This window comes from Zea mays, unplaced genomic scaffold (genome assembly GCF_902167145.1).
Source record: "Zea mays cultivar B73 unplaced genomic scaffold, Zm-B73-REFERENCE-NAM-5.0 scaffold_138, whole genome shotgun sequence".
Lineage (NCBI taxonomy): Eukaryota > Viridiplantae > Streptophyta > Magnoliopsida > Poales > Poaceae > Zea > Zea mays.
In genome coordinates, this window is record NW_023366755.1 from 20,901 (window position 1) to 36,899 (window position 15,999).

Sequence of the window (15,999 nt, forward strand, 5' to 3'; positions counted from 1 at the left end):
TGCATTTCCAGGTCAGCAAGTAGGTAAGCTGCGGTGGGGGGCCTGACTGGCGCAACTAAAGCCCCCGAGGAGAAGATCAAGGGGAAAGACGCCGAAGTCGTCAATCCATTGTATGAATCATGGATGGCAACTGATCAACAGGTACTCGGATACTTGTTGCTTGCAATGACTAAAGAAATTCTTGTGCAAGTCTCCGCCTGCCGCACAGCTGCCGAAGTCTGGAGTGTCCTTGAGACAACCTTCTCATCTGTGACGAAGGCGCGCGTCGTCAATAGTCAATACAAGAATCGCGCTCTCCAGCTTGAAGAAAGGCGACCTATCTATCACCGAATATGTCGGGAAGATGCGGGCGCTTGGAGTGGAGATGTCCAACGCTGGCAAGCCGATCGACGATGAAGACCTTGTCTCCTACATCCTGGCAGGCCTCGACGACGACTACAACTAGGTTGTGACCACACTGAAGAACCGATCTATATACTGTGGGGGAAGCCTACGCGCAACCCCTAAGCTTCGAGCAGCGCAGGGAACTGCTCCATGGCTCAAGTTATCACTCATCCTCGACACACATTGTCCCTCGAGCTTATCCAAAAAAACCCTTATCTCCGGATGTACATTACCGGAAAGCAATATAGCAACTGATAGTTTAATAATAAATCGAACTATTGATTGAAGGTCAAAAGCTACTGTTCATCCAGATCAGTGAGAGATGGGGCCAATCCCTGGCTCGAACGGTTTACGAATAGGTTTCCAATCTAGATTGATATCCTGCCCGTAGGGAATATGTATTTATTGGCCAAACCAACGTCTGTGCAGAAATATGACATTAATCAAGCTTTATTTCAGAAAAAAAAACAGGAATAATGGTTTAAGTGTTCTAATTCTTCAGTACATTCAGGGAAAGAAGCCCGCCGACCCACTCTTCTTTCACCCTCCATCACCCCCAACAACTAGGGGGAAGTGAAGGAGGGGCCTCGGAATAACTTATTCTTATATATTTGATAAAGATAGTTATCCTACACGTGTTATAACTTTGTTTTTTAACAATGAATACAGTAATCGTAGTTACTGTGCAATCGCTTCAGTTCATACATCATACTATTGTGTCCATCCATACTATACTATTGGCATGGTGATTTATGAAATCATAGTATAGTAGTGACGTAATATTTATTTTATATTATTCTTATAATCATTTATTCTCTTAGTCTTTTGGGGGACTAAAACGCTTAAGCAGTCAACTATAATATCTTGAGGAAAGTAATAAAGTTCTCTTTCATATTCATATATAGTATGTTCTGTGTTATACAATTCATTATGGGAGTCGTAGACTTTGCCTATTTGCTCAATAAATCCTTGTGTAGTAGGAGATAGGAGATCATATCTTAGCTGCTTAGCTCGATATATAATATTGTCATACATGAATTTATTAATTATAAATATGGGGTGTCCCAATCGAATCGAGTCATTGCTTTCCTATATAGGCTTGGGAATGCTGCGCCATACAATGGTGTTGTGATGAAATTATCATGAACTGTGTATACAGGTACTGTATTATTACCAGATTCATATTCATCCATTAGAATATCAATAAAATGAATTACAGTTAAGGCATCCTTCTGATGGATGAAGTTAGCAAAAGTGGAACTAGTGTTCTTCCGAGTATTCTTTTTGTTCGTGGGTATTCGTAGCGTTACGACTGATTTTTTCATTTTAGGATTAGAACCATGCCATGGGTTTGGTATTTAACAGTTATTTTGACAGGTTCCATGATTATATAATCTTGGACTGTAATCCAGTATTCTGTGGAATATATAACTGGTTTATTGATAAAACCACTAACCCAGCTAATACTTGCAACCAAATGCATGAGGTTCCTCATATCTTTATATTCAGATTCCCAGAAATTGTAACATTCTTTAATAATAGTTTTTAAATCTTCTACTACCATATAACTACCAATCTTTCCCAGCAGATCAATAGCTGTGCTAAATTTGGATTTCCCATACACAATAGGCATAAAGATATTTTTGATGATATCACGATCAAATAAGCTACACACATATCTGGTGATAATATGTTCACCGTATTTCCGTTCAATATATTTCTTAAAATCAGAGTCAATAATTTCATAAATATTATTTATTTTATTATTCTCACTTATAAGATTAGTATTTCTAGCCATGGTAATATTACCCAGTAAATAACTCAACATTTGATATGCACTTGCTGATGCGTCCAGGTGAATTGGTGTTCTAGCAATCTTATCAGAGTCACGGTTTTTTAGTGTAATAACACTCGAGAGAAACTGAAATGGGTGTCTAGCCTTACGTGCTAGATTAGCCAATCTGTCTAGCACGATATCAGCCTTATTACTATTTAAGTCAGGACACTCATGTATATTTTTAATAAACCATATTATACCTTCATTATAATTCTTCCAATATTTGGAATAATGGAAAGCTGTTGAAGCCATAAAGGTTCGTATGCCCTGACTACCTTTATCTGGGGGTGTATCTGTCACCCCACTTTGCGCAAAGAGTATGAGAGATCTAACAAGATCTCGTTCGTGGTAATGAAAAGGACCATATCGGTAATTTCGTCCCCTAAAGTCCAAAAACGTTGGGAAATACAAATTGTAATTTTGTAAAGCATCAGCTAGTTTTAAAATGTATTGCTCGTAGCAGGCAGACTGAATGTTTTTTATCCAAATGTTGATCAAGTCTTTTAAAGAAAAATATTTTTTCATTTCTTTGTCATTCAAGTAATGATGTTTTAGTCTTACAGTCCCCTCCGTTCTATCAATAGAAGCAAGAATGCTAGGCATGAGAAGCCCTGATGCATGGTATATATCCTTACATTTTACCAAATGACATAATAATTTTGTATTTATTTGATATGGCACACTCTGTAACTTGTTTATTACACGGGTTAGTCGAGCTGTTTTTTCATCACTCACCATATAATATATATGTTAAAACGCTCTTCATCGTGTGTAGATAACAGGGTTGAGGTATTGGTATAATGACCAAGTACTTCTGGGTCAGAAGATAAGTACCCACCCGTTAGATCCCTCAGTTTGGTTGTTACTCTGTCGTTATTCAGCCGTTTGGGTCTGCGATTCCTCCATTCAATTCAAGTGGTGGACACACCATAGGTAATGCTATATGGAGCGGTAGCTCCTTAATGTCAAATACACACCTAACATAGGTGATATACTTTGCATACTTACCTTTTTTAGGGCTCTTGATATCACCATGAGGATGGTAGATCTCAACCAAATTCCTATTATTTAGCCAGGTAAATAGGGTACTCCCTATATTATACAGCTCTTTAGAGCTATCTGATTTATTGCTTTTATTATTAGCTTCTTCTTTCGGAATATCAGTTGTCTGATTAAGACTATCATCTGTCACCTCAGCCATAGTCTCAACAACAGAATCTGGGAAGTTGATAGAGGATTCTCTAATTCAGCTCTCATTATTCGTGTAATTTCTTACGTTTATGTCTAATTCAGCTACTAAAGTAGACAGACGTACACTTTTTTGTTCCAGTGCAAAAACATTAAAGTGCTTGCTTAGCACCCATATAACAATAGTTTCAATTGTATATGTCCCCATTGCTCTGACTATAACCTTATCTGACTCATTTTGTAATTTATCAAGAAGATAATCCATATAAAATCTTTATTGAAGAATAATACCTTCAACTGTGGTATATTATTATATATAGTATTTTCTTTACAGTGAAGAGTCATATCTTCCACTTTGAGTTGTATATTTCTGAATTCTGAATCTGATAGATCTTCTCTCCATGAGTTTTTGATAAACTAAAAAACTTTATAAGTCAGTTTTTCCTCTCTCTTATTATCAAGTGATTCTGTTTCGTAGGACTTCATGAGGGTATCCCAGAACTGATAAAGTAGATCTAACATCTCAGTAGTGTACTTACCATTCTTTTCTTTGGGCACCCAAAATTAGGAGTTATACCTCCTAGTTTTTGATTCCCACTCCTCAAATACAGTTTGGTTTTGAGATTCTATCATTTTTTTACTGATCTCTTGATCATCGCGTTCTCTTACTGTATTATCAAGCTCGATGACAGGAGCGCTGCTTTCCCTAAAAGGATCCAGTACAGGGTTAGGTTTTTCCTGGGATAGTTGTTTCACAACATTGTCTACATATTCTTCAGCTTGAGCAATTTCTTCTTCTCTAGCTTTAGCTTTAGCTTTCGCTTTTTCTGCTCTAGTTGCTGCTTTAGAGAAAGCTTTAGCTTTCGCTTTTTCTGCTCTAGTTTTTTTTGAATAACACCGTGAAATTATCATATTAATTTGAAATAAATAAGAGCCTTTCATTAAAAAGAGCATTTTCATTTTTATTTTATTTTCTTAAAACTTATCATATCGTCCGGTGGTGGATATTCCAATCATATAAGAGTATCAACTTTATTTATAGTAATGATACTAATGATGTGTCTTTACCTTGGCTTGATCTAGTAGTTAGTTACTAGATCCGACACCCGGATCTTTGTGTGAATCTAATATTGATGCTCGGTATTTGAATCCGTTCTGCAAATCAATATTAGATTAATTGGTTTGTACCTTTATAATATCGCTTAATCGGGAGGTTACTTTTTACCAATGAAGATCTCTCGAGCTGCTCAAAGATCTTTAAGTGGCTTAGCTTACGAGGTAGACTTGATCATGATCCATATCCAACCTTCTCCCATCTGCTTCTGTCTCTAAAGATTAGAGTCATCGACGCGATTCAAGTCCAGTGCTGATAAAATCCTGCTGTCCAGTTCGGGAAAGCAAGTGATTGATTAGTTCCATTGGTCTATTGGCTTCAGCTTCCAGTCTACCTCATTTCTATCAAAATGATCTGGTGTCTTTAGCGCGTACTACCAGTTAAGGAGCCATATCCGAGGCTCTATCAGCTGTTATACCCTCCTGGGCAAGCGTGTTATTGAGGGCTCTTTATCCCGTTTTTACACTAAAGGGATAGGGTGAAGAGCGACCTCGATAGGGAGCACGAGCGATGCAAGCAACAGGAGGACAAGACAAGCCAATGGGATGAAGCCCTTATCAGGTCCATCTTTGATGAGAGGGCAGTAAAGAAAAGAGGTTCTTGGGCTGTCTCACATAGCCTAGCTTTTGGTCGGCTCTCTCGCTATATCCACCCGGATATCGCTTCGTTCACCTACTCTGAGCGGGGTATTTTCCAGTCAGGGATTTCTCCCCATTCCGAGTAAGAGTAATTCACTCTCGTCTGTTTGCCAAAAATGCGGGGTCTAATTTGTTGATTCTCGGATACGAAGATATCAAATGGGATACATCAAACTGGCATGTCCAGTGACTCATGTGTGGTATTTGAAAGGTCTTCCTAGTTATATTATATCGCGAATCTTTTAAATAAACCCCTTAAGAAATTGGAGGGCCTAGTATACGGCGATTTCTCTTTTGCTAGGCCCAGCGCTAAAAAACCTACTTTCTTACGATTACGGGGTTTATTCGAAGATGAAATTGCATCTTGTAACCACAGCATTTCTCCCTTTTTTTCTACCCCAGGCTTTGTTTCGAAATCGGGAAATTGCGACAGGCCTTTTATTCATAACATTAGTAGTTACTCATTGGGTGCTATTAGAGAACAATTAGCGGATTTGGATTTGCGAATTATTTTATTATAGAGAATTCCGTGGTGGAATGGAAGGAATTAGAAGACGAGGGGTATAGTGGAGATGAATGGGAAGGGATGGCAGGAACAAGGTAGGGCTTCGGCTCTTCTTTATCGGTATCGGTAGTCTTTCTTGCTATAGGTAATGTCTTGACTTCGTTGATGGTTGCAGGAACTGCTTCAGTTTCACAGGCCCCTTTCAGAACGATATGTAGTAGCTCATCCTAATTGAAGTATTTCATTCTGGCGAGCGTTCCTTTCATTGGAAATCTTATGAGTGTCTTTCCTGGTTTTTAAAGACGGGTTTTCATATGCCGTCTGCGCTTGGCTTCGGCTGTAGAAAGAAGTCCCTTTCTCTCAGGCAAGAGGAGCCTTATCCAGGATTCGCTCTAGCCGCTTGACTTATCTGCTTTTGGCTCTAAGGGTATCACTCTGTCTTTTTTCTATCTTTTCAAACTATTAAGATTCTGCTTTTCCAGAGGACTCTAACTACAAGGTATTGCTTCGAATGGCCCCGTATAAATAGATTTCAGAAGGAATTGACTGCCATTATTGTTTCCGTATCTGGCACTGCTCAATCCTCTATGGAAACAACGGTACTTCCGTTCCTTTCATATCCTGCCTTGCCAAAGAAAGCGCTATTGAATTCCAAACATGCGCTCGATGACTTGATCACGAACGATACAGCCCTTATCTTATCGATAGTTCAGCATTCAAGTTAAGCATGAAAGAGAACGGGGGTAGGTCAAGCTAAACCAGAACAATCCGCGCTAGTAGCTCAAAGCAAGAAAACGTATGCTAGTGACTAAGGCGCAATCCAACTGCTCTATAAAGGCTCTGCTTGTGCTATTGCCCCTTACGAAAGTCCAGGAAAGGATGGATAAGAGGATGAGTTAGGGAATCCTACGTAGGTACGAAATGAAATCCACTCCTAAACTTAGTTGTATTGGTATTGGCCTGCCACCTAGCTAGAATAGAAGGAAGAATCTCGTAAATCTAGATTAAGTAGCACAAGCTGATTTAGAAGGATCAAGTAAGATGAAATTTCAATGACCCAAAGGAAGGTGTGTTTGCTTAAGGATGGGGATCCGGTTGTGCCGTGCCGGCCCCGGGAATCGGCGAACTACGCTACACAGTCAGATACCTAAGCGAACGGATAAGGGAAAGCCCGCTATATTATATATAGTAATCACCTGCCAAAAGGAAAGCCTGACCGAGAATAATAATAGGTCTATGCGCCGAACAAGCAACGGTATATTAGAGATAGTAAGGAGTTGTATACACGGGGGTATGCATTCATGTCACGCTTTCTGTGTGATAAGAGGTTGCTAGCTAGCAAGTATAGAAACAGGAGATATGCGTAGTTAACAGAAGCAAGGGAATATGCGTGAGTTGATTTGAGAGTTTTTTTGAGAAAAAGCAATTTGGAAAATGCATTGCATTTTCAAGGGATTGCCAAGCTAGGCTAGGGATCGTCCGCGGGTATCAGATCAGGAATATCGTATTTATCTCTTCTAATCTAGATCCCACTTCCCTCCACTTCTTGCCTCACGCCCGTCAAACCTGACTCCACATTAACGACTGTCCTTCCACCCAATTCCCCGCACCCTTGCATCACATCTCCAACCCCTGCCTCCACGCGATCTTCCACAATCGTACCCCCCACCTCTGAAGCTTGCATAACCCCCGACGAACCTGTCTGCACCTGCGGGCCCGCGCTTACATCATTGGCATCGCATGATTAAACATCAGCACGCGCACTTCCCTCCGTTTTCGATGCCGACAGGGGGCTGCTAGGGGGTGTCAAGTTTCGTTTCGGTCGTGTCAGACGACATGCAGGGGGGCAATGGCTGCCAACGGAATCTATAATAATTCGATACTAGGTCAACTGTACCATCGGACTTGTAAGAACATGTAAAATGTACGAGGTTGTACCAGCTGTGTGCAGTCCTCCGGCACGGGTTAAGTGTCCTGCATAGATCTTCCCCTCTCTCCCAACCCAAAGAAGAGATGTTCGCTTCATAGCCTTCTCTTCCGAGATAAACCCTACAAAGGATCCTAATCGTGCTAGCCTTTCATGGACTCTTCTTGGATTTCCTTTCAGCTGCGCCCAGCACCTCTCTAGTTTCTCTACGAGATGGAGATGGCTCATTCTCTAGTTTTCCTACGAGATATAAGTCAGTTTCTATCGTACTTTGAAGTTCAGGAAGGAGTTATTAATTAAGACGAAGAAGAACTGGGTGGGGATATGCCTTTCCCATAACAATAGAAAGAATCAAAGCCAATATACACTATAACTATAGAGGCCTACCTATGAAAAGTGAGATGAGAGCTTTGTGCTAATAATTGATTATAAAGGTGTACCTATCGACCCCAGGTAATTAATGCCCTATCCTTCTACTTGAAAAACGTTACGTTAGACTTGACCAACTGTTAATACCAATCCGGCAGCAATAACTACTACTAATGCATATTCATATCCCACTAGTAGACTTAGCAGACTGTGACCTAGCCAGTCTATTTGTTGACAACAGACCAGTACTATCCATCAATGCCACAAAGACCATAGACGACCTCTATTTCGTGGAAGAACTCCTTCTCATATGATGCAGGGCAATAAGACCAACTGCCCGCCCTACCTAGTGAGAAGAAAGCTTATAAATATAAGCATAAACGAATTCCTAGCCGAGCCCTATACTTACCTGCTTGTACGGTCAATGCCCTAGTAGACATCAACTTGTTCATAAACTCCAGCCTTATCTACGCTGCTTTACCCGACCCAGGTGACCTACTTTCTCAGATGAGAGATTCGGCGGAGTAGTAGGAAGTCCCTGTGGAGAACTAGAAGACAAAACGAATATAGCGGACCAAGCAATGAATGACCTAGCCTAGGTAGTCCTATGTTTGACCAATGCTGCCTTGTATGTCTTGATCCAAGATTTCTCAGCAAAAAAAGACATGGGATTATTGATCAATTCACCATCCTCTTCATCTGAGTGTGCTTCCACTTTATCGTTTGTGGCATGTGCATTATGCAACAAGTAGATTCCTGATAAATGAACCTTCTCCACAGGACCAGCAGGTACCTCAGCAGTCCACTACTACTACTGCTGGACAGCCTAGTTCTTCTACACCACCAGCTATAGCTCCTAATGATCCATCATCAATCAGTTCGACTTCAGTTCCACCTACCAAGCCGAAGCAGCCATTTCCAGAACGGTTTGAGAAGTCAAGTGAAGACAAGCAGTTTGCTAAGTTTCTTGAGATGATTCAAGATGCGCAGATTACCATCCCCATCCTTGATGCTGTCTTACATGTTCCGATGTATGCAAAGTTCTTTAAGGACAAAGAAGCGAAACATTAACGAGCCAGAAGTGGTTACTCTTACTAATACTCTTACTCTTACTAATACTAAGGTTGATTTAAGTTTCTCTGGTTCTTGATTGAGTCTTTGTCTTGCAGTTGCAGGAGTGATGTCAAACCTCTTGCTTGAGTTGTCTGTATTGGAAGTCGTGTAAGCGGCTTCTTCCGAATTTGCCTTGCCTCCGGGTCTAGTACGTATGAAAAGATGTCAGCGTCGTGGCGATTGCCTTTCCTGGTCTGGTGGTGAAGGATTCTATTCCCGAGCGGCTAAGGTCCAATCCGGTATTCTATTTCGTCTGTGCGAGCATTAAAACCAACCATTGCCGACGTCCTCATATTCTCTAATTTGGCTAATCTCCGTGCATTAGCAGGTTAAGCAAATCGATTCCAACTCAGTGGCAGATAGGCTGCAACATTTCTTTCCTAATAACTAAGACTTTCTTTACTACTTTACCAACCCATATCACGCTAACTGATACTGTGCCTAGTGATTGATGAAGGTCACAGAGGAGTAAGAATAGCAAAGCCTACAAATAATGTGATAAGAGTTCGGTTTGGCGTGGCTGGACATTTAGGATTAGCTTACTTGGCGCTATCCACAGTTACCACCTTTTCAACCACATCATCTCTTTTACTTTCTCTCGAAGCTTCTAGCCAGCGAAAGCCTAGTGAATCCAGAGCCATCTTCCTTCCTATTAGCTCTCTCTCAGGGATTCGAATGCCCATTGGCATTATTAAAAACAAGTGCCCAGCCCAACTTGCTTGCATATCTCGGGAACTCTTGAAACATAAGGAATAGGAGGATGCTTCGATTCTCTTGTTGTCGACTAAGCGGAGCGGGGTTCTAATGAGACAGACGCGTATTTCACCCTTTAGATTCCCTTTTGCTCCCTCGATCAACGTTAGAATCTTTCTCCCGGTACGGGAAGTTGAAAGCCAGCGTTCGGCACAATAGCTCCGCGAAAAGACTCGCTCAGGCTATCTTCCTTGAAAAGTATCTACTTATCATATCAAATCAAACTGAGCACTCCTGGCTGATTGCAAGCCGGTTTCAACACCGGTAGCACCCAACTCACAACTCTCTTCTAATCTAATCTTGGTTCGCTTCTCGCTGATCCGACTCCCTATCGCCAAATTGTCGGTGCTCTACAGTACTTCACTTTTACAAGACCTGATATCTCATATGCAGTAAACCTAGCATGTCAGTTCATGCAACACCCACGAGATTTGCACTGGCAAGCATTAAAGCGTATTTTTCGGGATTTAAAGGGTACATTATGGCCTCCAACTTTATTATGGACCCTTTGATTCAATCCTTTTTTCTCCTCGAAAGCTTGCTTCTTTTATCTGCCGAAATTCTTCATTACGTCAATAGCAGCCGGATCTTTATGCGAATCATTCTTTTCTTACTAAGCCCATCCGAGTTAAGACGTCAGGAAAGGACTGGCAAGAAAGCCATTGGCTGGGTCTCAAAAATGAAAGCATATACTGATGGCAGTATTTATAGGTACAAGGCCCGCCTCGTCGCCAAAGGGTATACTCAGATTGGGTGAGGGTATTGACTACCATTATACATTTGCTCTTGTGGCCAAGTGAGTAACTCTTCGAGTTTGACATGTAGTGCACTTCTCGAAAATCGATGAAAGGGCAGGGAACACCCCAAGGAAAAGCTATCCAACTACTATTTCCTATTCTGCTTTGCTTAGTCCCAAGCCTTAATGGATCACTTCTTCAAGCGCCTCATATGGGCCTTGGGTATCTTCCCTACTTGACGTCACTTGCCGCAAGCTAGTATTCGAATTCTTAATGATACGTAGTAAAAACAAATCGGTTGATTCATCAACGACTTCCTAGCTAGGAGGACTACCCTCTTTATTGACTTCGCTACTGAGACCACTTCCAAGTAAGAGCGCAAGCCGACCGAGCATACCTTCTTTGCAAGCCGTGGTCCCACAACGGACCGAAATGGCCATCAGAAAGCAGATTCATTTTCTGATAGAAAAAGCCACTTTCTCGATTCAAGATCTCCGCTTCCTCTCCTTATTTGGATCATGTGCATTTTAGCCTGATTTCTATTTCTAGTTCTAGACTCCTCTCAAACTAGCCTTTTTGAGGGTTCAAACTGAGATTGAATATTCATAGTCTCAAATGGGTTCTACCTCTAGGTTTCTTTACTCCACTTTGAATTTTCATAGATTATTTCAGGTAGGTAAGGAGGCCCGTATTCCCTCCGCTATATCTCATTCCTGGATTTGCCTGCCTCTATATGGCCTCTATATATCTAGTAGGAGATTGAGTAGCACTTGACTAGATTGACTGGTGCGTGCGCATTTCCGAATTGCATTTCTTTGACTGACTTGTATTTCCTATATTTCCTTTGGGATTTTCATGGCCTTACAGAGTGAGTTAAGTGACTTGGAGTTAGTTATTTCCCGGATTCCTCGCAACAAAGAGATTGGTTCCTGGTCCTCATTATTATTGTAAGTGAGTGATGCTTTTTCTTAGAGCTCTGCGCGCGCTCTTCTTTCGAGAAGGCTATATATATATATTGGAACTTCCCCTACTAAAAAGTACTGCAGGAAACCATTCTTTTCTTCTGATACGCCCACTTTTTTTATAGCTAGGTGCCGCCCGCCCGGGACCAAGGCAGGCTATAGTATAGGCGGATTGCCCAACCGATCATAATCATAGGTTCAACCACACCAGAAAAGTGTTTATACATTTGGAAGACTTACTACACTGGAACCTAGATATCAACTAAACTAGGAAGTAGAAGCTAGGGCAGAGCCGTTTGGCAGGCTGCCCTCCGTCAATCAAAGATAGCTGTCCAGAAAGAAAGCTGGGAAAGGTACCAGCCCCAGGTGAAGAATAGGAAGTCCTATCAAGCAAGAGTTCGGACGGCGTTAATCGAAGAGCTTACCGGTCTGTGTTCCATCAATGCCCTTCTGACTGGCCTGAGAGTTGGGTGATTAGCGAAAAGAAAAGCACTAGCCACGGACCAAGGAGCAGTGTGAATCGAACAATGCATGAAAATGAATGATTGGCTTCTTGTCCTGCACCCGCCCCTTTTGCCAATCTAGTAAATTGGACCTCGGATCTGATAATGGCTAGTTGATACATACGGAGTTATAAGGTCGACCCTCACTTCCTTCAATGAAAGCTAGGGCTAAGGGTTATTGGAATAAGGATTCCGGCTGGTTAGGTTAAGGGAATATCTAGGTCTGCTTACTTCTTCAGCTAATGAGTCTCCTTCTTCCAGGTTCCAAAGCGTAGGCCAAGGACCCGGACCTCGATCCGTCAATAGAAATACTCCAACCAGAAAGTAAGAAGGAAGGCTAGTAGTAGGCAGATAAGAAAGGTAGAAGCATGGCAGTCGTCGGATAAGAAAAGAGGAAACCCGGGTGAAAGGAAAAATGAAATACTGGAATCCGTTCGCTACTCTTGTTAACCCTCACTCTGACTAGGGTTGTCCCACCAACCCGATGCTATGATCATGATACGATTTACCGGACTAGCCGGCATACGCTCACTTCCTTCAATCAACACAACTGTGAAGTCGTATTGCATTGCATCTCGGGTCAGGTTGACTTGACTGGTTTCCTTGACTTGTTTCAAAAGAGACTGCTCTAAGGGAGGGGCTACTTTTGCTTGTGCTTGTGAGTCTTCATAGAACCTTGCTTTCGAGCTAGAACGAAGCGCTGGTAGACTAGCTTCTTTTTTGCAGCGGAAAGAAACAAACTCAAGGAAAGGATAGGATAGCCAGTAGAGAAGAAAGGATAGGAAAAGGAAAGGTATACTTTTCACAGCCGACAAGCTTTCATTTAAGCCCTAAAGAACTAGCTTCCTGGCGGACTTACTCACTCGATCGCCGGCTTTCAGAGGACGAAGGGCTCGTTTTTGATTCGTAACATTAGTAGTTACTCATTGGAAGAGAACTCGGTAGTGAATCAAATCTCTTTTCTGCTCTTCACTTCAAGTAGGTGGCCATGGACTTGCCTACTTTCCCTATTATAGTATAGTATAGGGGACCAGAAGTTTTGAATTGTCAATAGGCTTTCCGGAGGTCAAATAGGGTTTCGTTTTTACACTGCACTGGGCTTGATCCAAAAGCAATCGACTAGATAGAGGCTGCCATAGGCTTCAGTGATTTCTCCGTTATAGGAGAGACGCATTTCTTTTCTCGAACTAGTTTTGAAGCCCTGCCAAGATAGATAGAGAAAGATAGGTGCCGCTTGCTCCACGTGTGGCCAGGAAGACTCCCAGAATTTCTATATGTCAAATACCCGGGGAATGTGAACTATTCGAAATCCAGATTAGAGTTTCCTTCGGCAAAATCAGATGAAGTAGTTTTGGCACTAAGGGAAGCATACTTTTCTCAGACCAAAAGACCATCTCTAGAGGAAAAATCTGCTATAAAGCGAAAATCGCGGGAAAACGGACTTGGTAACTTTTCCAGCTATACGAAACAGACTTGATTCTTATCAGCTGGCTCTCCATCGAGAGAAAATCTGCTTGTCAACTTTTGGACCATGGTGAGCATCACTTGATCAGATCTTAGGACTCTCTATCGAGGAAAAACGAAATTCTGTGGTCCCGGCGAGATCAAGTTTTAGAATCTATCGTCTTCCGTTACGAGATATCGTTTCTATCTATGACATTCTATGTATGCAGAGGGACCTGGCCAATGGGGAAGAAGAACTTGTCGAAGGATCTCCATACCTAGAGGTACCGGTGATTCACCAGATCTAATCTAGAGTCGTAGTCAACGTCTTTAGGAAAGATGAGTGACCTTGGCATAGGTTTGCTGCTTACGGTTTCAAGTAAAGACAGTTTCCTATTCGTAGGTTTCAGGGTTACTCTTCTGGCTTGAAGGGTTACTCGTATTGGTTCTTCTGTTTGCTGGTCCAGAAAGGGAAAAGGTTGATTACTCATTGGCTAAAGGGAAGGTTGATTACTCATTGGCTGGCTGTGCTAGTGAACTACCTCCAACTATGGTTATGGTATGGTTACTACTGTAAAGTAAAGTAAAGTAAAGTAAAGTAAAGGTGCCGGAAATAATCTAGTATTTTCCTCACCTCAGTAGGAAGGATTTGTGGTTCCTCATAGCATTTCCACCATATGTTGCATTTCTGTATTCGAATTTGAGATAGCGAGTCAAGGTATTCTTCCTCAGTCTCGTATTCTCCATTCGAAGCGCCGTGTATTCGTTCTCTGTTCCGGAGAAAGCACTCGTTTCGTTTGTTCCGGCTCGTGATTCGCGTATTGGTATTGTTCAGTTCGCTAGGATAGTGGGAACTGACACATTGATTCGTAGCAGAAGCGCCGTATGCCATTCCATACAAAGCAGTGGTCAAAATCGATTCCTCGTATTCTGGTTCTGGTTCTGGGAAACAGGTCTTTCGTATCGAGAAGTGATAAGTCTTTGGTAATCTTGGTAATCAGAAGTGGCAACTCGGCAATCGTCCAAGGAAGATTCATAGGATTGGTCTCTTAGGAAAACAAGCATCTCAATCAAGTATCAAGTCAAAGTCATCTGAGTTCCCGCTTTCGCCTAGACAGCAATCCAATTCTCACTTCTGCTTTCCAAAGAAAGACAGCATTCCAATGAGTCACGTATAATGTGACGAATAAAAGGATGTTCGTGTAGCAGCACTCCTATAGTGTCTGAGTATGGAAAGCCAGGCCTGTCGCATATAGTGGGAAAACAAGCCTACCCTCCTCGGCAAACCGGAATCAAGATTGCTTTCATTTTCCCGGTGTTTTCGTCCATCCTCCAATTTCACTAAAGAAAATGGGCTTCTGGAAATGAGAGTTTTGCAGTAGTTCCAAATAGTGAGATGAACTTTTCCAAAAAGCAATCGACTCTCCCTAGGTAAAAACCAATTATGGACTTTGCCATCTATATGATCCGCACTTTTCTCATTGGAAATCCAATGAGTCACGTATAATGTGACGAATAAAAGTTAGGCAAAATTGACTTGATGCCCAAAATCCCAGTAAAATGAAGAAGTCGAACCTGTCAACCAGAGAGCACCATTTCTATATGAACAATTGAGATTCACACATTACGCTATCCATTCCTGGGCCATTTACTTGACTTGAGCTTGACTTGAATTTACGTAGATGAGCATCTCTTTTGCATTTGGAGTAGTGTAGTGACTTGCCTGTCCTCCCTTAATCAGTACAGCTAGGAACCTCGAAACCTGAGAAGAGATCGGGTTAGAAGATCCGACCTGCCGCGTTGGGAGGAAGATAATTGGAGGACTAGTACCGGATCGTAAGCATTGGTGCTTCATAGGTCACAAGTGAAGGAGAAGAAATCCAAACCTAAGCTTTCTTTCTTGATAACGAAGCAGCAGGAGATTCCTCTCTGTTTTCCACCCGCAACGCAAGGTACTTTATTGCTTTGCTAGCATTCCATCCAGATAGATACCATTTATCGATCTTTAGAGGCTTGAGAGGTCGGGGCAGATTATCGACCCGACCGAATCAGTCTATCCCCACCTGTAGCGGAAGTAGAAAAATAAAATAGATATAGCTATTTCTTATAACATTTCTGATCTGATATTGCTGGCAGTAACCATTGTAGCCAAAGAAAGTGAGAAAGAAAGAAACTAATAGAAGTCGAAGACGCGGAATGGTAGTGAATAGAAGGGAAGAGATGGGCTGTACAACTCTTACTAGGAAAACAAGCATCTCAATCAAGATAGCAGACGAGATGTAGAGAAGCAAAGCACTCATTGCCGTGGGAACCTTAACTTGAGCGGGGAAGAGATTTACAAGATCAGCAAACTAGGAGCCCCATAATCTGAGGAAGGCCATGGCTAATCCTCCAAATAAGATAAGGGAATTCGCTTAGGTTCTTTTTCTCAAGAGAGCAAGCCGCAGGGATGGATCAAGCAGTAGAAGGGAAAGGGATATCCCTGTCATCAAAGCCAAGAGACCACGGTGCACAATAAGGATTCAA

At 41.9% G+C, this 15,999-nt stretch overlaps 1 non-coding gene across 1 annotated transcript; it reads left to right on the forward strand.

The window, feature by feature from the left end:
- The first annotated feature begins 382 nt into the window (after nt 1-382).
- LOC118473807 (small nucleolar RNA Z247) lies at nt 383-516 on the forward strand. Its single transcript, XR_004853653.1, has one exon. It is a non-coding gene; the product is annotated as a small nucleolar RNA Z247 (small nucleolar RNA).
- Nucleotides 517-15,999: the final 15,483 nt, after the last annotated feature.